The sequence below is a fragment of the Pseudophryne corroboree genome, chromosome 8 (genome assembly GCF_028390025.1).
Source record: "Pseudophryne corroboree isolate aPseCor3 chromosome 8, aPseCor3.hap2, whole genome shotgun sequence".
NCBI classification, from domain to species: Eukaryota; Metazoa; Chordata; class Amphibia; order Anura; family Myobatrachidae; genus Pseudophryne; species Pseudophryne corroboree.
Window position 1 is genome coordinate 263,257,415 of NC_086451.1, and position 25,427 is coordinate 263,282,841.

Here is a 25,427-nt window from a genome sequence, read left to right on the forward strand (position 1 = left end):
TGTTAGTCGACATGCCGACTGTCAAGTGTTCAGGATTCCCGGCTTCTTTAATGTGACCGCTTTTTGACTTGCATTTGAATCAGGCCCTATATGTGTGCTTTATTCAACATACAGTATGACGCCATTATAGAGCACAGAACTAAGGGGCAGATGTATGAACGTGCTCTATGTGCTTTATGCACATAGTGCGCGCTAAGTCCCGCTGTTACCGCATCACCACAATGTATGATGCGGCTCACAGCGGGATTTTAAGGAAATCGTATAGCGCATGGTGCCGCTTCGTCTGGGGCGCTATGCCTATATGCTGGCGGCAGCTACCTAATGTATGAAGGATCTTGCTGCGCCTCCCCGCTCATTAAGCCTCCTCTGTCTTTTCGGCAGGTCTGGGCTGGCGCTGCTGTTGTCCTGCTGGATCGCTGTGGGTTTGTTTGTTTTTTTGTTTCTTTATTGTGTAATAAAGTTTCTGTCTTCAAAATATTCACTTCTGACAGGACATTTCAACAGTGCGGCAGGCAGCATTCTCCATTAAACTAAGGACTTGCAGCGAGGCACCTCCCTGCATTTGCAGGGAGCATTGAGCAGCCGCTGGCTCAGAATACTGGAGCCAGCTTACATAAAGCACCCACCACAGATCCCTGCCTCACTCTTGTCCCGGCTGCCTGGGGAGCCCGGCGTCTGTCTCCATCCAGACACAGGCGAGCGGGGGATGCTGGCCAACAGGCACAATGCGCATGTGCACGGACAATGCAGGGAGACAACGAATGCCAAAGAGAGGGATGTGACCGCATTACCACCCCTGCACATATCGAATTCTTAAAGGGCCGGGAGCAGCATTAATACATTAGGGAAAAGGGTGAGTTCTAAACACCGCGATAATGTGGTGAGGTGCCAAGTGCACATACATTTTTTGGGGGGTTTTCCCACTAAAAAGGCAAGCATTATTCTCCAAACATTGGGGTAGATGTATCAAACCTTGGAGAGAGATAAAGTACTAACAATCAGCGTCTAACTGTCATTTTACAGGCTGTGGTACACATTTATCAAAGCGTGGAGAGAGATAAAGTCGAGAGAGATAAAGTATCAGCCAATCAGCACCTAACTGCCGTGTTACAGTCTGTGGGGCAGATGTACTAAGCTATGGAGAGTAATAAAGTTAAGAGAGCTAAAGTACTAACTAATCAGCTCCTGTCATTTTTCAAACACAGGGGGAGAAATACTAAGCCTTGGAGAGTGATACAGTGGAGAGTGATAAAGTACCAGCCAATCAGCTTCTAACTGACATATTAGAGGCTCTGTTTGAAAAATGACAGGAGCTGATTGATCAGTACTTTATCTCTCTCTATTAGATCACTCCCCAAGCTTTAATATATCTCCCCCATTTTCTCTTTGGGGGATATTTATCAAATCTTCTATAGATGACAAGTGAAGGTGTTGCCCATAGCAACCAATCACATTGTAGCAGTCAGTACATTCTTTAAAATAATTCTAGAATCTGGTTGCAGTGGGCAGTGTCCACCTTAACGGGTTTGCTAAATCTCCCCCTTTGACATATATTATGAACTGAAAGGGAAGCCTCTGCTTTATTTTGCTCCTCATATGTTTTTTTGCTACATTTCTGCATCCCACGCTCACTTCAATACATTACTGGGTCCAGGGTAAAAATCCCTTTAGTTGGCTACTTTGCATAATATAAGAGGTCATAAAAGAATACATTTTCAAGACATGTTCTTAATCAATATAGTATAGTTAACATATTAATGATAATAAAGCAATAAATTACATATATAATGCTGGGCATACACTCAGGGCCGGCTCCAGGCCTACTAGCACCCTGAGCGAGAAAATGTAAAAGCGCCCCCCAAGCCCTATGCGCGCGCCGAAGGCGCGCGTGCTTCGGGGAAAATGGGCGTGGCCTCCTGGGAAAGTGGGTGTGGCCTCATAACTTCATATTATCAAACTATAAATAAATATATTTTTTCACACCCCCTCTATGCACACAATTAGCAGCCTTACGCAGAACAGCCACAGTAGTGTTCCTTACACACAATGTCTCCAGTGTAGTGCCAGATACACATAATGTGCAGTGCCAGCTACACATGACATGCCCCGCAGCAGTGCCAGCAACACATGACATGCCCCGCAGCAGTGCCAGCAACACATGACATGCCCCGCAGCAGTGCCAGCTACACATGACGCCCCGCAGCAGTGCCAGCTACACATGACATGCCCCGCAGCAGTGCCAGCTACACCAGCTACACATGACATGCCCCGCAGCAGTGCCAGCTACACATGACATGCCCCACAACAGTGCCAGCTACACACAATAGGCCCCCCAGCAGTGCCAGCTACACATGATAGTGTTCACGTTTTAGGGCAGGGTGCTGATCACAAGGAGGGCACATTTTTAAGTAAGGAGGGCAAAATGATGTACATACTGTAATGCTTGGTGCTCCTCCACCCACATGCAGAAGCAGGGACAGTGCAAAAATTTAGGGGCGTTGCTTCGTGGGGAAGGTGCATGACCACAGAATAGTGGCAATTCGCATTACACCACATAGTAGTGCAGCTAATACACATTGCACCAGGCAGAACCTCCTATACACTTTGCGCCAGGCAGAGCACGTTAGACACTTTGCGCCAGGCAGAGCACGTTAGACACTTTGCGCCAGGCAGAGCACGTTAGACACTTTGCGCCAGGCAGAGCACGTTAGACACTTTGCGCCAGGCAGCGCACGTTAGACACTTTGCGCCAGGCAGCGCACGTTAGACACTTTGCCTAGCCACAGACGCCTAGTAGATACACTACATGATATGCCCCCCAGCAGTGCCAGCTACACGTGACATGTCCCCCAGCAGTGCCAGCTATACGTGACATACCCCCCAGCAGTGCTAGCTACACGTGACATGCCCCCCAGCAGTGCCAGATACATAAATGGCCACACAGTGCAGATATGCCCCCAGTGCCAGATACATAAATGCCCCCACAAAGCCAGATACATAAGTGCCCCCACAGTGCCAGATACATAAGTGCCCCCACAGTGCCAGATACATAAGTGCCCCCACTGTGCCAGATACATAAGTGCCCCCACAGTGCCAGATACATAAGTGCCCCCACAGTGCCAGATAAATCAGTGACCCCACAGTGCCAGATACATAAGTGCCAGATACATAAATGCCCCCAGTGCCATAAAATATAAATGCCCCCACAGTGCAGATATGCCCCCACAGTGCCAGATACATAAATGCCCCCAGTGCCAGAAACATAAATGCCCCCACAGTGCCAGAAACATAAATGCCCCCAGTGCCAGAAACATAAATGCCCCCACAGTGCAGATATGCCCCCACAGTGCCAGATACATAAATGCTCCCAGTGCAGATATGCCCCTACAGTGCCAGATACATAAATGCCCCCCGTGCCACAAAACATAAATGCCCCCACAATGCAGATATGCCCCCACAGTGCCAGAAACATAAATGCCCCCACAGTGCAGATATGCCCCCACAGTGCCAGAAACATAAATGCCCCCACAGTGCAGATATGCCCCCACAGTGCCAGATACATAAATGCCCCCCGTGCCACAAAACATAAATGCCCCCACAATGCAGATATGCCCCCGCAGTGCCAGAAACATAAATGCCCCCACAGTGCAGCTATGCCCCCACAGTGCCAGAAACATAAATGCCCCCACAGTGCAGATATGCCCCCACAGTGCCAGATACATAAATGCTCCCAGTGCAGATATGCCCCTACAGTGCCAGATACATAAATGCCCCCCGTGCCACAAAACATAAATGCCCCCACAATGCAGATATGCCCCCACAGTGCCAGAAACATAAATGCCCCCACAGTGCAGATATGCCCCCACAGTGCCAGAAACATAAATGCCCCCACAGTGCAGATATGCCCCCACAGTGCCAGAAACATAAATGCCCCCACAGTGCAGATATGCCCCCACAGTGCCAGAAACATAAATGCCCCCACAGTGCAGATATGCCCCCACAGTGCCAGAAACATAAATGCCCCCACAGTGCAGATATGCCCCCACAGTGCCAGAAACATAAATGCCCCCACAGTGCAGATATGCCCCCACAGTGCCAGATTTTCACTTACATGTCACTGCGGTGCTGGGAGCCGGGAGGGGGAGTACTGCTGTGGGCGCGGGCGGGTGGGCGGACGGATGAACACTTCTGTATGCGCGCTATGCGCGCTGCCGGCGTCTAACATCAGACGCCGGCGCCGCATAGCGCGCTGCATATCGCGCACACAAGCGGCCGGGACACTGATTGAAGGCTGGCTCCAGGCAGGAATATGGCGGCCGCAGCGTGCGGCGCCCTATAAGAGTGGCGCCCCGCGCGGCCGCTCTACTCGAACATGCCTGGAGCCGGCCCTGCATACATTATGCAATTATCTGGCAGACCAACCACCTGTGCAAACTGACTGGTTGGAATGAAAATCTGGTAATGTATGGGAGCAGATGACATTCGACCATTTGCTCCTAAATACCGGATAAAAGACAAAAACTGCCATTCAGACAAATTGTTTGACCATCGATGGTTTTTGGTCGAATACTTTTGCAATCGATGGGGGAGAACCGGGTGGTTTCCCTCCATCAATGGCACAGCACAAATTAATATATATATTTTTTCTAATGTGTTAGACTGGACATTGCACATAGCTCCGCCCCCAACACCCAGGAAGCCCCGACCCCAGGCTGTGATTGGCCCACAGGCCAGTCACTGAAAGAACAGGGATGACCATCGGTGGATGAAACCATCAATTGTCTGCTATGTCATAGTTCGTCACCATCGATGGCCACTCACAGCTTCACCATCTATGGCAACAATCGATGGTGAGCACACCAATGGCCATCCCTACTGCAGGCTCATTGTAATCCGGCTAATGTAAATGTAGCTGCTATTGAAAGCTGCAAAGGAGAGGGGGGTGGGGCTGGGCAAGTGGTGTAGGCTGAAGTGACCCACATATGTCAGGTCCATTAAACTTGTGTGTATATTGTTGGCAGAGTGTTGCAGTGTTTGATAGTGATGTTAATCGACACAGTTGACAGTTAAACAGAACACTAGTTTATGAACATACAAAGACAACACTTGTTAATGCGGAAGATGTTCTACAGCAGCAGTAACTCACTCATATATATAACAGGCTGGTACAGTGAAAGCGCGGTACTTATCACTATACGTCATGCGGCTGTGGTAAGGTAGTGACTCTGACAGTATGGGATGGAAGGCTGCACATCCGTGCAGACTGACTCCCATTGGAAGGAACACACACCACCCACTGCTCTCTGTCCCGCTCAGGCAGTACGACACACGCTACAGGAGGAACCATCTCTCTCTCTCTCCACTGCAGGAGGAACTGTCTCTCTCTCCACTGCAGGATGAACTGTGTCATCAGTCTCCGCCTCCCTGATGCTCGGATGCGCACCCAGTGTAATGTATACACAGGAGACAAGGTACTGCGTGCACCATACTCCAACACCTCCCCTCGCTCAGGACTGTCTCTGGTCACATATAAAAGAACATGACATTTTATAAAAACTTTTCAAGAAAGTCGTATCTGTAACCGAAAACATGGTTATGATGCAAAAAACAGTAAGAACAAATCAACATCAAATATATTCTAGTCCACATTCTTTCAAAAACACATTTAGCCGAGGTGTGATGACAGTCCCTTTGCTAACATGTAAGCAACATTGTCCTCTCTTGCCACATATTCCACATTGATGGACTTATTCTCCACTAATTCATGAATAAAGTGATGTCTTATGGCAATAAGCTTAGACTGGCCATAATGCTTGGTGCTAAAAGACAAATCGATTGCTCCTTTGTTAACACACGCAATGTTGATGGCCTCACAAAGAAGACCTAATTCACACAAAGTCTCTTTTATCCATAGTGCTTCCTTTAATGTTTCTGTAAGTGCAATATACTCTGCTTCTGTAGTAGAAAGGGCAACTGTGGGTTGCTTCCTGCTTGCGCAGCTGACGCCTGCGCCTGCTAATACAAACAGATACCCTGTGTAGGAATGACGGTCGTCCTCATCTGACCCCCAGTCGGCATCACAGAAAACTTTTAAGCTGGAATCTTTAGACTTTGTAAATCCCAACTTTAGTGAACTTGTACCTTTAAGGTATCTTAAAATTCTTTTAACTGCAATCCAATGTTGCCTCCCAGGATTGATTGAAAACTGACTGGCCCGACTTACTGCATGTCTGATGTCAGGATGAGTCCCAATACTTGCGTACATTAAGCTACCAACAGCATTCTGATAAGGAATCTCTCATTTCCTCTATCTCTTCCTTGCTGCTTGATTGCATGGCCTTTACCATTTTTACACCTTTGTCAATGGGAGTGCTTACTGGTTTTGCATCAGACATTCCATACTTGGAAAGTATTACCTCAATATATGTTTGTTGATCAATTATAACAGTCCATTATTTTAGATTTTGTACAATCCTCATGCCTAACAAATGATTTGCTGGGCCTAGATCCTTTAACTTGATTGGACCTTTGCTTTAGCTGGTGTTTTACATCAGTGATGTGTTTCTCTTGGCCTGCCAGTAGTAGGTCATCTACATAATCGATTCCAGACCTTTGGGTATATCCCTTGGCAACAAGGCGGGCTTTGTAATGAGCAATTGTCCCATCTGCATTTAACTTCCTGCAAAAGACCCACTTGTTCTTGATCGTTTTACAGCTGCTTGGCCTATCAACTACAGTCCATGTACTGTTATCATCCAGTGCTGACAGCTCTGTATCAATTGCTGACTTCCACTCTGTCCAATCACTGCTTGACTTTGCTTCCTGTATGTTTTGGGGTTCACAGTAAGCTATGTTTGCATATTCCTCACTGTATTTCTTGGCTGGCACCTTTGTTGCTCCTCATGAAACTTCTGTTTCCTGATTGGTTGTCTACAGACACGTTTTCTGCTGCCTGTACATCCAATAATATATGTTGTTTTTCTACTTGCACCACTGCCCCAGTTAGTGGCGCTATTTCATGGAACACCACATCTCTGGATTTAAGAAGACATTTGTTTGTAATAACTCAAAGTCTGTATCCTTTGCTTTCTTCACAGTATACGAACATACACGAGCATAATACATTCTATGGATTTTGGATCTAACTTTCTCCTTTTCTCCTTAGGTAAATGTGCAAAAGCTTTGCTCCTGATGACACGAAGATGACTGACACTTGGCTTTTTATTGGACCACACCTCCAGTGGCGTTTTACCTTTTACAGCTACTGTAGGTGCACAATTTTTTAGGTATACTGCAGTAGATACTGCTTCTGCCCAAAATCTTTTTTCCAGGCCCGCATCACTTAACATAGTCCATGCTCTCTCAACAATTGTGCGGTTTGACCGTTCACTCACGCCATTTTGTTCCGGTTTTTAGGCAATTGTTAGTTGATGCTTTATGCCATATTTTTTTTAAGGAATGCGGCTAACACCTTGTTGTCATACTCTCCACCATTGTCGGATCTCAATACCTTTAATTTCAGACCGGTCTGAGTCTCCACCAGATTTTTGTATTCCACAATCTTGTTGACAACTTCACTCTTTTCTTTAATAAAATAAAGGTTGAGTATCCCAATGCTTTGGACCAGAAGTATTTTGGATATCAGATTTTTCCATATTTTGGAATAATTGCATACCATAATGAGAGATCATGGCGATGGGACCCAAGTCTAAGCACATAATACATTTATGTTTCATATACACCTTATACACACAGCCTGAAGGTAATTCTAGCCAATAGTTTTAATAACTTTGTGCATTAAACAAAGTTAGTGTACATACACACAATTCATTTATGTTTCACCTTATACACACAGCCTGAAGGTCATTTAATACAATATTTTTAATAATTTTTTGTATTAAACAAAGTTTGTGTACATTGAGCCATCAGAAAACAAAGGTTTCACTATCTCAGTCTCACTCGAAAAATTCCGTATTTCGGAATATTCTGTATTTTGGAATATTTGGATATGGGATACTCAACCTGTATACATATGTCATTCTTGTGGCGTCATCAAAGAGTCATGAAATATCTGTAGCCACTGTTTGAGTCCACCTCCATTGGACCACATAGGTCGGTGTGCACTAGAGCTAGTGGTGGCTCTGCTCTACTAACTGACTTTGGAAATGGGTTGCGAGTTTGCTTTGCTTTTATACAGCTCTGACACATAGGTCTTTCATCATTACTCACAGTGATCCCTGTTATCATTCCATCTAGCAGTTTCTGGATGTTGCCATTACCTAGATGACCCAAACGTTTGTGCCACAGCTCCATTGATTGGTTTGCATCAGTAGCCATCATTGCAGAACACTCCTCAGTGTCCACGACATATAGTTGGTTGCACCAGGTTGCAATTACAGTCCCTCTTTATTTTGCACCATACACTTGCCCTTCGCAAACTGGACTCTGTAACCCTTTTTCTCTAGAACGCTGATAGCAATGGGATTACTTCCCAAATCTGGCATGAATAATACATCTTGGATATCTGTAAAAACTGTTTCTCCTCCAATTCTTAAACGCACTGTGATGGTCCCAACTTGTGATGCAGTAAGATTTTATTTCCAATCCCTTTTACTGTAGTGGCTTCACACTGTGTTAAATAACTGAACCAATGATGATTGCAACTGAAGTGCCTAGTGGCCCCTGAGTCCATGTACCAGCAATCCTTCTTGTCACTATCTGCTACATACAGTGCTGACTCATTTAGTTTGTCACGCTGTTTCTGAGCACCACTGGAATTTCTCATCCAACAATCTAAAGCCTTATGCCCCAACTTGTGACACTCAAAAACCTTGAACTTGAGCTTTTTGGACTTTGTCTCTTTTGTGAGTAAGGCAGAACCCTCAGCTATGGTCTCGACAGGAATACGTTCTTGGAACTGTAGTAACTTGGCTCTTACAATTTCTGTTATCAGCTTAGTATCATTAGACTCCAAAGCCACCACCAAAAAATCTAATTCTGACATCAGATTTTGTAACATCGCCATTGCCACTTCCTCCTCGTCCACCTGTGTTCCCACAGAGGCCAACTGCTGAGCTATTGACAATATCTTATCAATGTACAGTAATCATTCATGTCCTTGCAGGAACTCAATTTTGTCCCATATAGCATGCGTTTCAAACTTATCCTTCTCATCAGACCTCTGTCCTCATATGCCTTTTGTAGGGCTTTCCACGTGTCCTTCGCTGACACTTTCGCACTGATTATAGAATAAACATGCTGCTCCACAGCTAAGCCTATCATGCTGATGGCTCAGTCCACATCATCTGGGTAAGGACCTGCTCCTGGGTCTATTGTGACCTTCCACAATTTTTTCCGCTTATGCTGCATCTCCATGGCAAACTTCCATGTAGTGTAGTTCTCTGAACCTTTCAATTTTGCAAAGTTCATGCTGTGCCCTGTGCTATACATCTTCTCAGCATTTTAATAAAATGTTTCTTTAAATTAATCTGTTGTACTTTTATTCTGTGTACCTCTGTTCTGGGCTATCACTCAAACACGTGGGGCTGGGCCCATAACCTGTTGGCAGAGTGTTGCGGTGTTTGATTGTGATGTTAAGCCACACAATTGATAGTTTACTATAACGCTGGTTTATTAACATACAAAAACAACACTTGTTAATGTGGAAGATGTTCTGCAGCAGCAGTAACTGACTCATATATATATATATATATATATATATATATATGAAACGAAATAGAGGAGATGGCGCCAAGGGAGTTATATCAACGCCCTACCTAAAAACGGACCCTTACAGTACTCTCCAGATAAATTACGTCAGATAACAAATACTAACATAAAAATTTATTAAAACAACATATAAACCCGACACAAATGTTCATAAGTATACAGAGTTGATACATTTACATTTGTCGCACAATTTGAACAATCAGTTTGTAGTGATGAGGAAAAAGCGTAGATATATCACTACGATTTCCTCCTTCTCCTTATTGTAGATTCGGAGGTAACATCAGATAGTAGATTGATAAATAACCCAACGCGTTTCGTCTTGTTCCAAGACTTCATCAGGGGTAAAATCTACAATTGTAGAATAATAAGTCAAAACAAATACATAGCAATAAGCATCTTACACTCACATATAACATGACATATTGGTATCAAAAGAACATGACATAGCAACATGAGGAGGAAAACAGAATAAATAACATGAAGAAAGAGGAAAAAAGAGAACCAAAAAGCACAGGTTGTGAAAAACATACCTCTTCATTTCAGAACATATTGTCAGCACATAAAAGGTAATTCAAAGATGTATGAACAACGTTTCAATATTTCAATGGGACTTGATTGATACAGCGAGGACCATACCTAATTAAAAAACGTTTAATAACCTTTATTAATTAAAGGACACTTTTTGTTCAATTAGGCAGAGATTGGGATTAATCGGCTGTGTGCTCCTGTACTGTCTGACAGGCGGCACACGGCAGTGTTACAATGTAGCGCCTATGCGCTCCATTGTAACCAATGGTGGGAACTTTGTGGTCAGCGGTGAGGTTACTTTCGGTCAACCGCTGACCACAAAGTTCCCACCATTGGTTACAATGGAGCGCATAGGCGCTACATTGTAACACTGCCGTGTGCCGCCTGTCAGACAGTACAGGAGCACACAGCCGATCAGGAGGGTGCCACAACGTGGCGCTCCCTGATTGGCTGAAGAAACCCACTTAGACATAAGTCAGAGGGGGTTTCTGGCATTCGGGGAAAGGGGTCCCATGTGAAAACATGGGGCCCCTTTCAGTTCGAGGTCGGGTGTCCGTTTTTTTATTTTGACAAGTACGTGGATTACAAATGGATTACAAGAAGAAGAGGCTTCTACCCTGGATTTTGTGAGTATAATTTTTTCAACAGGTACACCATGGATTCTACATGGAGAAGAGGACCGAACCTCGTGTGAACATAAGGTAAGTATGTGTATATGGTGGTGTGGATGTATGTATTAAAGTTATACTTTCAAGGTGTGTGTCTTATGTTTTTATTGGGGTATTTTTTTAGTAGTAGTACTACAGGTACCAGCGGGCCCGGTTTTCCACCGCATGCTGGTACTTGTGGTTCTCCAAGTACCAGCTTGCGGGGGAGGCTTGCTGGGACTTGTAGTACTGCTACTAAAAACAATATTCATTTTTTTACACAATGGCTATCAGCCTCCCATCCGCAGCCCATGGATGGGGGGACAGCCTCGGGCTTCACCCCTGGCCCTTGGGTGGCTGGAGGGGGGGGACCCCTTGATTGAAGGGGTTCCCACTCCTCCAGGGTACCCCGGCCAGGGGTGACTAGTTGGGTATTTAATGCCACGGCCGCAGGGCGCTGTATAAAAGTGACCCCCGGCTGTGGCATTATCTGTCCAGCTAGTGGAGCCCGGTGCTGGTTTCAAAAATACGGGGGACCCCTACGCTTTTTGTCCCCCGTATTTTTGGAACCAGGACCAGGCGCAGAGCCCGGTGCTGGTTGTTTAAATATGGGGGAACCCCTGTCAATTTTTTCCCCATATTTTTGCAACCAGGACCGGCTCAAAGAGCCCGAGGCTGGTTTTGCTTAGGAGGGGGGACCCCACACAATTTTTTTCCTAAAAATTAACACTTTCCCATCCACTTCCCACTGATAAACATGCACGGATCTCATGGATCCCTGCATGCCTATCCAAACACGGGATAAAAAAGCAGGTCTATTTTTTTTTTAGCACTTTTTTCCGAATTGTATTTCTGCACGGCAGTGTTTGGCTATTGTCGGCAGTGTTTGTGATTTGCACTTTTTAGTAAATTCCCGATTTCTACCAAATTGCAGGCGTATTTGACCGATGGTGTATTGATTCGTGATTTTTTCCTATGACTTCCAAAATATTACGAATGCCCTCATCACTGCCGTGATTTTTGCTTAGTAAATTACCGAGATGACACTTTGAAGAAAAAACGGCATCTCAGTCAAAATCGGGACCTTAGTAAATATACCCCATAGGGGTATATTTACTAAGATTCGTATTACTACCGATTTGGTGTGAAAATCATCACGAATGACATCGAAAGTGTGTTTGTGCAACTTTTTGAATTTGTTACGCATAATTTACTAAGCTGTCGTATTTGTATTTTTCGTGTTGTCCGATGTCGATGTCATTGGTGTTTTTTTCGTTAGAATGCGGCCGTTTTTGTTGTTTTTCGGCCGTGTTATTCGTTTTTTTTACGACTGCGTCACATGTCTGTTCTGGCAGTGTTTGTCCGTTCACGGCCGCGTTTTTTTTTTCTAAGTTTCGATTTTGTCACTCGTCCGTGATTGGTTGTATTCGTGATGGAGGAGTGTCTGTGCACATTACTATAAAAACGCCCCAAACCGTCCGCACCTCGTGGGTTTAGCTAGTGGAGAGGAGAGAGGAAGGTGTATTAGGAGTTGGTGAGTTTGGTGGAGTTTTTGGTGGATTTGTTGCGTAGTTTTTCGATTGTTGAGTGCTGTACTGTGTGTGTAAGTAGTATTGTCTTACTTGTTGTGTAGTTTTTTCAAAGTTTGTCTACTTTTTTGTCCTTGTTTTTTTTTTAAAGTCTATTGTCATTGTTTGTGAGTGAGTGTGTGTGTGTGTGTGTGTGTGTGTGTGTGTGTGTGTGTGTGTGTGTGTGTATTGGGTGTGTGGTGTGTAGTGGTAGTGGAGGAGTGTGTTTTATGTTTTTTTTTTCTCTGTGTTTTTTGTAGTTTGTAGGGATTATGTCTCAGTCAGAGGTCAGTGTGGTGGAGGAGGTTAGTGAGAGGGAGGAGGTGAGTGAGGTGGAGGAGGTGAGTGAGAGGGAGGAGGTGAGTGAGAGGGAGGAGGTTAGTGAGGAGGAGGAGGGGGTGCCTGTTGCTGCGTTATCCAGTGATAGTGATGGTGCTGTGGCTCCGCAGCCACGCACCACTACCAAGACTGGGCGCAATGTTAAGTTCAGCTATGCTGAAAACATGGCTTTGGTGCGGGAGCTGATGAGGCATCATCGCCAATTGTTTGGGCAGGATGCTGCCAAGGTGTCCTCACGTAGGAAGTCTGTTCTGTGGGGGTAAAGTTATAGCGGCAGTGAATAGTGAGGGTGTGGTGAGGCGGACTGAGGACACGTGTGGTAAGCGCTTTTATGACATCAAGCGCCGTGTCAAGGCCAAGATGGCCAAGGAGGCAAAATCAGCCCGCCAAACCGGGGGTGGACACCCCTTCCGTGCTACTTATCGGGATTGGGAGGAGCCTGTGCGGTCCCTTATTCCTTCCGAAGTGGTTGCTGCGACTCATGTCCGGGATTCGGACCGGCCAAGGCAGGATGGTGAGTTTGTTTTAAATTATTTTTTGATATAGCATTTTTACAAATTTTTATGCTGCTAATTGTTACTGTGTTTTTAAAATTAGAAACATTGGGGGTAATTCTGAGTTGATCGCAGCAGCAAGTTTGTTAGCAATTGGGCAAAACCATGTGCACTGCAGGGGGGGCAGATATAACATGTGCAGAGAGAGTTAGATTTGGGTGGGTTATTTTGTTTCTGTGCAGGGTAAATACTGGCTGCTTGTTTTTACACTGCAATTTAGATTTCAGTTTGAACACACCCCACCCAAATCTAACTCTCTCTGCACATGTTATATCTGCCCCTCCTGCCATGCACATGGTATTGCCCAACTGCTAAAAACTTTCCTGCTGCGATCAACTTGGAATTACCCCCATTGTGTTGGTGATGTAGTGCAGGCTTGTGCAACCTGTAGCTGTAAAGGTGTTTCCAAACTACAAGTCCCATCATGCATTGCCTGAGTTTTGTTATTAGTGAATGATACATCTGTTGCAGTGCACGCTGGTATGTGTAGTTCTAATACATAATCAGAGATCTTGCTTGTCCCTAACTTTTTTAAAAGAACATTTATTAAATATTGTTTTGTTTTTGTTATTGATGTGTATTGTGTTTTTTTTATGTTGTTTGTGTCAATTTGTTGTTTACATTTATCTGCAAAATATTGTGCAGAATTAACCTTTGGATATGGATTATTTAGTGCAACACCATCTTATTTGAAGAATACACACCCAATTAATGAATCCAGAATAGCTTAAACAAAAAATAGTTTACTTAACATTAGGGTCCAGATGTTTACATCACAATAAGGAAGTTCAGATAACAAGGAGTATCTAAAGTATGGTCATAATGTTTTTTCAAATGTATCAACAGTACGCCAGAGAAGCACCACAGACAGGCCACAGCCAACTGATGAAGATGGTGGGAATGCAGGTAAGAATTCACTGTATTCACATATTCGGCAAACACATAGAAGCAAAAAAAATAATAATGTTTTTCTTTTCACATAGGTTCTTCTTCTGCAAGCCGCCCTCCTCTAAGGCGGCCATCACAGGGCTCTGTGAGTTTGCCTAGGAGGCCCAGTAAGACACGTCGTGTGGAGTCTGAGTCTGCGGCTCCATCTTCACCACCCAGGCGGCGCATCTCCGCAGTGTTGCCCCAGCCACCTCTGGAAATTTTGGCAAGTCCTCAAAGTGATGAGCCACGATCACCTCAGCTGTCTGGTGAGTAAAAAATTGTAAAAAAAAATTAATAAAAGTTTGACACAGTGTGGACTATGAATGAACATGGATAAGTCATATTAATTTTACTAAGCACTGATATGTGCAAGGTGTTATATGCTGAAAAAGTTTATTATTAATCTTTATAAATTTAAAAACGAATCTGTTTGCCTTGTGCCTTTATCACCTTGCACATATCATTGTCTGTTCAAATCCTTAGGTCTTCTCATGGTTAATTCAGCTGCACCACTATTTGTGTAGTGTCAAGACAATTATATTTTGGCACATTATTAGTCATGGCCATAATGTCAATTATCAAGCACATGTGTTTTTTGGCCAAAATTACAGCACCCATTTTCAGATGTCATGTTGGCCATAGCATCCATTTTGTTTTTGTAATAACATTTAAAAAAAAAACATTTAAAAACACATGGTTTAATACAAATGTTTAACATGGCCCACATCACCATTTATAAACATAGTCCAACTTAACACATTTGCATGTTTTGTGAAAATTACACAAATAAAATATAGTTTTCGTTTTTATGATTAAAAAAAAAATGACTGGCTTTACAAATTAATGAGTTTGTTAGAAACCACATTTACTGCCTTGTTTGTGTTTATCAAAAGGAAGGGCCATACACAATTTTAACATGCATTAATGTAAAATGGGGAAATATCTTCGTGTTTCACATATCATTATGGCTTAGAGTCTATGAACAAAACACATTTTTAAAATATTGTGTTATGTAAATTAGAAGGCACACACAGGCGTGCACAGAAACTGAATTGCGGGTTTCGCACAGGACTTCCACCCCCCCCACACCTCCACGGGATTATAGTGTTCTCACACCTCCCCTGTCCTGGATGTAGACTGCTTACCTGGTCCGCTCCTCTGGGCCGTCCAGGTGAGCAGTCTATATCCAGGACAGGGGAGGTGAGAGAACACTATAATGCTGTGGAGGGGGGGAAGTTTGGTGCGGAACCCGCCAGTCAGTGTCTGCGCACGCCTGTGAAGGCACATATGTGTTTCTTAAGGCAATATTCCAAGTTTTTTGGACAACACAAAATCTGTAACATTTTCATGAGTATTATTAAGTATGCCATGTTTAGGACAAGCAAAGAAATATATTTTTAAATAAACAGTGGCTGTTGTGACCCCCATACAGAACCAACCATCATGGGCGAGGACGACCAGCAGGAACCTGACCAACAGGCTACCTTTACACTGCACCTGCAGCCCGTTGATCCTACCCAGCCAACCCAGCAGCAGGATATGCCCCAAGCCTCCGTAGCCCCCAATTGATCCCAACTCCACCCCAGCAACAAATGTCCGCAGACTTTTGGAGCAGTTGGGCCACACAACAGGTCCAAAACACTGCCTACCTGAACACACACACACAACACCTTGCCAGTCTGCCGCATCATCTTCCTCGCATTAGTAGGAACTCGGGCAGACTGATTGTTCAGGTAGGCAGAATAGCTACTTCAAAGGAGCAAATCAGGGCGGACAACATGCAAATGCTTGCAAATTTAACTCGAGTAATCGATGAGCAACAGCGGCAGCAACAAGCCCTAATACAAGTCATACAGCACAACCAAGTAGTGACTGAAACTTTGTCCAGAATTGTTGCCAGCCACACTGCCACAAATAATCAGCTGAATGCCAGTATTCACAACCTTAGCCAAAGCATTACTGTGCTGGCAGCACAACAAGTCAGCTCCAGCTCCGGAACGACTACCCCTAGCCAGACCCCAGTTACCTCCCCTGTTCGACGCTCAAGCAGAACACGGGCCAGCGACCCTGGACAAACCTCTGCACCAAGCACACACACCAAAAAAAAATTAGTAAGACATGAAATTTGTGTAACACAATAAATGTTTTGCTATTGTATTCCCAAAAAAATCCTGTGTCCGTGTCAATCATTGTAAAACACGCTATGTGTGTATGGTTTAATGGGGTAATGATTGTCAATGTTTTGATATATATTTAAAAAAAATAAACGTACACACCAGTATAAAGAACAAACACTAACGAACAAAAAAAAACATTCACCCCCTACAATACATGTAATAAAAGTGGTTAGGCAAGGTGATTTAAAACAAAATAATACTTACGGGTAAAATATCGCAGAATAACTTCTTGCCTTACCTGCCTCCCTACATCTGTACTCACACTGTCACCAGATGTTTCTAACTCCTCTGCTTGCTGACTGTTTTCTTCATCATCATGTGGCAGATGTTGTTGCAAACACGGATTATGGAGAAAACAGCAGCAGAACACAATCCTAGTCACCTTAGAGCAGGCATGTCCAAACTGCGGCCCTCCAGCTGTTGAGAAACTACACTTCACATCATGCCCTGACACAGTTTTAGCATTCTCTGACAGCAAAACTGTGCCAGGGCATGCTGGGATATGTAGTTTCACAACAGCTGGAGGGCCGCAGTTTGGACATGCCTGCCTTAGAGGGACTATACAACAAAAGCCCAGCAGATTTATCCAGACACCGAAACCTAGATTTCAGCACCCCAAAACATCTTTCTATCACGTTCCGCGTAGACTTATGTGCATGATTGTAACTGTGTTCAGCAGGAGAATCAGGTTGGGACAATGGAGTAAGTAGCCAAGAGTAGCAGCCATAACCACCATCACCTGAAAAACAGATATAGGCAACATTAGTACATGTGTATGATGAATAATTACCCTAAAAAAAAAAGGAGTTTGAAGTTAACACACAAACACACAACACACTTGAAACATACCCAGCAGCCAGCCATCAGGCATTTGTCCGTCCTCAAATTTATCGAAGAGAGATGACTGACTGAGGATGAAGGAGTCATGGCAGCCGCCAGGGTAACCTGCAACCACACTCATAATGTTTAGATTTGCATCACAAACCACCTGGACATTAGTGGATTTGGCCATATGTCGATTAGTATAAATATATTGGCGGCCCCTAGGTGGTCTCAGCTCAACGTGTGTGCAATCTATGGCCCCCAGCACATTGGGCATGCCAGCAAGCTCATAGAAAACTACCCTGACTGCATGCCACTGCGACTCCTGGGTAGGGAAGCAGATAGAGGCATTTATATGGGTTTCCAAGACATCCAAAACCTGAGTGGACATTAATAAATATAAGGTGAGTGTCATGATCTGTATTCAATACAATACTGTGTTCTAAGACCTAACAGAAGCAACACTTAGACATAGACGTGTATGTATATTTCAACTCACCTGATTCAAATATTTGGAATAGGTGGGCTGGGAGATACCAATGACGTCGCCTGTCACAGCCTGGAAGCTCCCAGTAGCCATAAAGTGCAACACAGCCAGGAGTTTGTGCAGGCCTGAGACAGAGCGAGAGCGTGCTGTCTCAGGGTCTAGTCCCAGTTTGACAAGGTCATACAGATGGAAAATGTTGTTTCGATTTAGCCTAAACATCTGTATGACCCTATCATCAGACAATGCGTTTAAGTTTAAACGTCCCCTAAAAAAACGAGGCTGGCGCAGCCTCCGCGGCACCTGTTCAACCTGCTGACCATGTTCACTTACCTGGCCCTGATTTATTGAAGAGTCATGGAGCACTCTCAGGTATCCCCCAGCAACCAAAAAATCTGAAGCACACACAACAGCCGCCATTTCAGAGTGAGAGATATTCAAAATGTGCCTGGGAGCCTTTTATAGGGCCAAACATTCAGGTGTGACTAATGAATAATTGAATACACATGTAAACACGCTTATCAAAAGCAGGTCTACTTTTTTTTAGGACTTTTGTACGAATTGTATTTTTTCACGACCGCAAATGCATTATCACGGTAGACATTACAAATACGAATGGTTAGTAAATGACCGTGATTCATACCTAAACAGCCGCGTTTTGACCGATGGTGTATTCATTCGTATTTTTAAACATGAACTTCCAAAAAAATACGAATGGCCTCATCACTGCCGTGATTTGAGTTTAGTAAATTCCCGAGATTACACTTTGATGAAAAAACGGCATCTCGGTCAAAATCGGGAGCTTAGTAAATATACCCCATAGGGGTATATGCAATAGCGGGCGAATCGCGTCATTTAATCCGCCCCTGTATAATTCGCCCGCTATCGCCAGCCGCAGCCCTGTCGCCGGGACCCTGAATTCACCATATTCAATGTATAACTGATTCGACCCACCCCCAGGCGGATTACGGCCAATCGGCGAGTAGTGGGAGTACTGAATTCGCCTTCCCGCCGAAAGCAGCCCTTTATTAGGGCTTGTTTGCTGCGTGCTCTGCAGCCATTTTGTGAACCTGCAGAGAGGTGTGAGGAGGTGCAGAGCTAGCAATTTGGTTGTTTGCTGTGGATATCGTTTGGACACCCCAGCAGGCTTTATTCCAGGACAGTCAGGAGGATTCCTGTTACCCGGAGGAGAGCCATTTTAGGAGCTTTTACTACATTTGTAGGTAAGTACCACATGTGTGTCTGGTGTTGCATGTATGTGTTTGTGTAGTGGGGGTTGCCATGAGGTGTACATGGGGTGTTTGGGTATGTGTGCAGGTATGTGTATAGCCCCTTGCTTGTGTTGCTGCATTTTTGGGGGGAGACTTGTGTTTTGGGGTAGTTTTTCACATTTTTTTTTTATTCTTTAATTGACTTTTTTGGGTCTTCTATTAGCATTGGTGTACCTCCTGAGTGTGCTGGGATGCTTTCTGGTCATTTTGGGGTGATTTGGAGCAAGTTTGGTCGACAGCCTGGTCGACATGTGCTGTAGACTGTTTGGCAAACATGTGTTTTCCCGCCTAATTTTGCTGTGGTGTACCTCCTGAGTGTGCTGGGATGCTTTCTGGTCATTTTGGGGTGATTTGGAGCAAGTTTGGTCGACAGCCTGGTCGACATGTGCTGTAGACTGTTTGGCAAACATGTGTTTTCCCGCCTAATTTTGCTGTGGTGTACCTCCTGAGTGTGCTGGGATGCTTTCTGGCCATTTTGGGGTGATCGCTAGGGTACGTTTTTTTGCATCCTGCAATCAGGTAGTTGCCGCATACAGGCGGAGGAGGAATTTGCTGTGCAGGTGTGCGATCGCATGTGCAGAGAACTGCACAGGTCTCTGCACAGCCCAGGACTTACTCAGCCGCTGCGATGCTCGAGGCCGGAGCTGATGTCAGAAACCCTCCTTCCAAACGCCTGGATCCTCCTGCATTTTTATGGCCACTCCTCTAAAACAGTCAGTTGCCACCCACGAATGGCCTCTTCCTGTCAGTCACCTTGCGATCGCCCATGTGACCGATTTGTTCGCACCATCCTTTCGTTGCCCGGTGCTCCCTGTCGCTACGGCCCGTCGCGCCTGCACATTGCGATGCATATGCATGTGCAGTTCATACCCGATCGCACGCTGTATGAAAACACACAGCAGCGGTCGGGTCTGAATTAGACTCATAGTTCTCTGCTCTGCTGTCTTGTGTGGGAGAAAAATGGAATTGAGTGCACATAATCTGGCTGCCTCACTTGCTAAGAAAAACTGCCAGAATCACAGTTGAAATAAAACGTTAGGGTTTCAAATCAGCTTTAACTCAGTGTGTATGCAACTTCAGGATTAGCAATCTTGCAAGGAGTTGCAAATTGTAATAGAGTTACTGTACCTCCAGAAGTTCTGTCTGCTGTCTGCCAAGTTCTATTGTAGTGAAGAGGAAATGGAAGGGGATGTGACAGCGCTGAGTACTATCTTCTAAAACAGAACTGAAACATGTCAGCTAAAATCCTCAGTTCCAGATTGGGCTATTGGAATATCTATAAAGTGGATGATTTAGAAACAACTTGGTGATGGAAGGGTTTTCACTAGAGATGAGCGGGTTCGGTTTCTCTGAATCCGAACCCGCCAGAACTTCATGGTTTTTTTCACGGGTCCGAGCAGACTCGGATCTTCCCGCCTTGCTCGGTTAACCCGAGCGCGCCCGAACGTCATCATGACGCTGTCGGATTCTCGCGAGGCTCGGATTCTATCGCGAGACTCGGATTCTATATAAGGAGCCGCGCGTCGCCGCCATTTTCACACGTGCATTGAGATTGATAGGGAGAGGACGTGGCTGGCGTCCTCTCCATTTAGATTATAAGAGACTGAGAGAGATTTACTGGAGCTGACTAGGAGGAGTACTGTTACTGTAGAAGTGTAGAGACTGAGTGGAGAGAGTTTACTAGTGAGGACAGTGCAGTTTACTTTATAATCCGTTCTCTGCCTGAAAAAAGCGATACACAGCACACAGTGACTCAGTCACATACCATATCTGTGTGCACTGCTCAGGCTCAGGCCAGTGTGCTGCATCATCTATTATCTATATATAATATTATATATATCTGTCTGACTGCTCAGCTCACACAGCTTATAATTGTGGGGGAGACTGGGGAGCACTACTGCAGTGCCAGTTATAGGTTATAGCAGGAGCCAGGAGTACATAATATATTATATAGTGAGTGACCACCAGACACACAGTGCAGTTTATTTAATATATCCGTTCTCTGCCTGAAAAAAGCGATACACACAGTGACTCAGTCAGTCACATACCATATCTGTGTGCACTGCTCAGGCTCAGGCCAGTGTGCTGCATCATCTATTATCTATATATAATATTATATATATCTGTCTGACTGCTCAGCTCACACAGCTTATAATTGTGGGGGAGACTGGGGAGCACTACTGCAGTGCCAGTTATAGGTTATAGCAGGAGCCAGGAGTACATAATATATTATATAGTGAGTGACCACCAGACACACAGTGCAGTTTATTTAATATATCCGTTCTCTGCCTGAAAAAAGCGATACACACAGTGACTCAGTCAGTCACATACCATATCTGTGTGCACTGCTCAGGCTCAGGCCAGTGTGCTGCATCATCTATTATCTATATATAATATTATATATATCTGTCTGACTGCTCAGCTCACACAGCTTATAATTGTGGGGGAGACTGGGGAGCACTACTGCAGTGCCAGTTATAGGTTATAGCAGGAGCCAGGAGTACATAATATATTATATAGTGAGTGACCACCAGACACACAGTGCAGTTTATTTAATATATCCGTTCTCTGCCTGAAAAAAGCGATACACACAGTGACTCAGTCAGTCACATACCATATCTGTGTGCACTGCTCAGGCTCAGGCCAGTGTGCTGCATCATCTATATATATTATATATCTGTCTGACTGCTCAGCTCACACAGCTTATAATTGTGGGGGAGACTGGGGAGCACTACTGCAGTGCCAGTTATAGGTTATAGCAGGAGCCAGGAGTACATATTATATTAAAATTAAACAGTGCACACTTTTGCTGCAGGAGTGCCACTGCCAGTGTGACTGACCAGTGACCTGACCACACTGACCACCAGTATAGTTAGTAGTATACTTATATTGTGATTGCCTGAAAAAGTTAAACACTCGTCGTGTGACTTCACTTGTGTGTTTTTTTTTTTTTTATTCTATAAAAATAAAACTCATTCTGCTGACAGACAGTGTCCAGCAGGTCCGTCATTATATAATATATAATATATACCTGTCCGGCTGCAGTAGTGATATATATATATTTTTTATATCATTTATCATCCAGTCGCAGCAGACACAGTACGGTAGTTCACGGCTGTAGCTACCTCTGTGTCTCTGCACTCGGCAGGCAGTCCGTCCATAATTGTAATACCACCTAACCGTGAATTTTTTTCATTCTTCTTTATACATACATAGTTACATAGACATCTTCTCTTTATCAACCAGTCTATATTAGCTGCAGACACAGTACAGTACGGTAGTTCACGGCTGTGGCTACCTCTGTGTCTGCACTCGGCAGGCAGTCCGTCCATAATTGTATACCACCTAACCGTGGTTTTTTTTCATTCTTCTTTATACATACATAGTTACATAGACATCTTCTCTTTATCAACCAGTCTATATTAGCTGCAGACACAGTACAGTACGGTAGTTCACGGCTGTGGCTACCTCTGTGTCTGCACTCAGCAGGCAGTCCGTCCATAATTGTATACCACCTAACCGTGGATTTTTTTCAGTCTTCTTTATACATACATAGTTACATAGACATCTTCTCTTTATCAACCAGTCTATATTAGCTGCAGACACAGTACAGTACGGTAGTTCACGGCTGTGGCTACCTCTGTGTCTGCAGTCGGCAGGCAGTCCATAATTGTATACTAGTATCCATCTCCATTGTTTACCTGAGGTGCCTTTTAGTTGTGCCTATTAAAATATGGAGAACAAAAATGTTGAGGTTCCAAAATTAGGGAAAGATCAAGATCCACTTCCACCTCGTGCTGAAGCTGCTGCCACTAGTCATGGCCGAGACGATGAAATGCCAGCAACGTCGTCTGCCAAGGCCGATGCCCAATGTCATAGTACAGAGCATGTCAAATCCAAAACACCAAATATCAGAAAAAAAAGGACTCCAAAACCTAAAATAAAATTGTCGGAGGAGAAGCGTAAACTTGCCAATATGCCATTTATCACACGGAGTGGCAAGGAACGGCTGAGGCCCTGGCCTATGTTCATGGCTAGTGGTTCAGCTTCACATGAGGATGGAAGCACTCAGCCTCTCGCTAGAAAAATGAAAAGACTCAAGCTGGCAAAAGCAGCACAGCAAAGAACTGTGCATTCTTCGAAATCCCAAATCCACAAGGAGAGTCCAATTGTGTCGGTTGCGATGCCTGACCTTCCCAACACTGGACGTGAAGAGCATGCGCCTTCCACCATTTGCACGCCCCCTGCAAGTGCTGGAAGGAGCACCCGCAGTCCAGTTCCTGATAGTCAGATTGAAGATGTCAGTGTTGAAGTACACCAGGATGAGGAGGATATGGGTGTTGCTGGCGCTGGGGAGGAAATTGACCAGGAGGATTCTGATGGTGAGGTGGTTTGTTTAAGTCAGGCACCCGGGGAGACACCTGTTGTCCGTGGGAGGAATATGGCCGTTGACATGCCAGGTGAAAATACCAAAAAAATCAGCTCTTCGGTGTGGAGGTATTTCACCAGAAATGCGGACAACAGGTGTCAAGCCGTGTGTTCCCTTTGTCAAGCTGTAATAAGTAGGGGTAAGGACGTTAACCACCTCGGAACATCCTCCCTTATACGTCACCTGCAGCGCATTCATAATAAGTCAGTGACAAGTTCAAAAACTTTGGGTGACAGCGGAAGCAGTCCACTGACCAGTAAATCCCTTCCTCTTGTAACCAAGCTCACGCAAACCACCCCACCAACTCCCTCAGTGTCAATTTCCTCCTTCCCCAGGAATGCCAATAGTCCTGCAGGCCATGTCACTGGCAATTCTGACGAGTCCTCTCCTGCCTGGGATTCCTCCGATGCATCCTTGCGTGTAACGCCTACTGCTGCTGGCGCTGCTGTTGTTGCCGCTGGGAGTCGATGGTCATCCCAGAGGGGAAGTCGTAAGCCCACTTGTACTACTTCCAGTAAGCAATTGACTGTTCAACAGTCCTTTGCGAGGAAGATGAAATATCACAGCAGTCATCCTACTGCAAAGCGGATAACTGAGGCCTTGACAACTATGTTGGTGTTAGACGTGCGTCCGGTATCCGCCGTTAGTTCACAGGGAACTAGACAATTTATTGAGGCAGTGTGCCCCCGTTACCAAATACCATCTAGGTTCCACTTCTCTAGGCAGGCGATACCGAGAATGTACACGGACGTCAGAAAAAGACTCACCAGTGTCCTAAAAAATGCAGTTGTACCCAATGTCCACTTAACCACGGACATGTGGACAAGTGGAGCAGGGCAGGGTCAGGACTATATGACTGTGACAGCCCACTGGGTAGATGTATGGACTCCCGCCGCAAGAACAGCAGCGGCGGCACCAGTAGCAGCATCTCGCAAACGCCAACTCTTTCCTAGGCAGGCTACGCTTTGTATCACCGCTTTCCAGAATACGCACACAGCTGAAAACCTCTTACGGCAACTGAGGAAGATCATCGCGGAATGGCTTACCCCAATTGGACTCTCCTGTGGATTTGTGGCATCGGACAACGCCAGCAATATTGTGTGTGCATTAAATATGGGCAAATTCCAGCACGTCCCATGTTTTGCACATACCTTGAATTTGGTGGTGCAGAATTTTTTAAAAAACGACAGGGGCATGCAAGAGATGCTGTCGGTGGCCAGAAGAATTGCGGGACACTTTCGGCGTCCAGGCACCACGTACAGAAGACTGGAGCACCACCAAAAACTACTGAACCTGCCCTGCCATCATCTGAAGCAAGAAGTGGTAACGAGGTGGAATTCAACCCTCTATATGCTTCAGAGGTTGGAGGAGCAGCAAAAGGCCATTCAAGCCTATACAATTGAGCACGATATAGGAGGTGGAATGCACCTGTCTCAAGTGCAGTGGAGAATGATTTCAACGTTGTGCAAGGTTCTGATGCCCTTTGAACTTGCCACACGTGAAGTCAGTTCAGACACTGCCAGCCTGAGTCAGGTCATTCCCCTCATCAGGCTTTTGCAGAAGAAGCTGGAGGCATTGAAGAAGGAGCTAAAAGGGAGCGATTCCGCTAGGCATGTGGGACTTGTGGATGCAGCCCTTAATTCGCTTAACAAGGATTCACGGGTGGTCAATCTGTTGAAATCAGAGCACTACATTTTGGCCACCGTGCTCGATCCTAGATTTAAAGCCTACCTTGGATCTCTCTTTCCGGCAGACACAAGTCTGCTGGGGTTGAAAGACCTGCTGGTGACAAAATTGTCAAGTCAAGCGGAACGCGACCTGTCAACATCTCCTCCTTCACATTCTCCCGCAACTGGGGGTGCGAGGAAAAGGCTCAGAATTCCGAGCCCACCCGCTGGCGGTGATGCAGGGCAGTCTGGAGCGACTGCTGATGCTGACATCTGGTCCGG

At 45.1% G+C, this 25,427-nt stretch overlaps 1 long non-coding RNA gene across 2 annotated transcripts; it reads left to right on the forward strand.

Moving 5' to 3' along the window:
* Positions 1-496: 496 nt before the first annotated feature.
* LOC134948929 (uncharacterized) lies at positions 497-16,464 on the forward strand. 2 transcript variants are annotated; one of them, XR_010183059.1, is made up of 5 exons: positions 497-853; positions 5,369-5,471; positions 14,212-14,271; positions 14,349-14,561; positions 15,728-16,464. It is a non-coding gene; the product is annotated as an uncharacterized LOC134948929 (long non-coding RNA). The 2 variants fall into 2 exon arrangements; XR_010183058.1 differs by lacking the exon at positions 5,369-5,471.
* Positions 16,465-25,427: the final 8,963 nt, after the last annotated feature.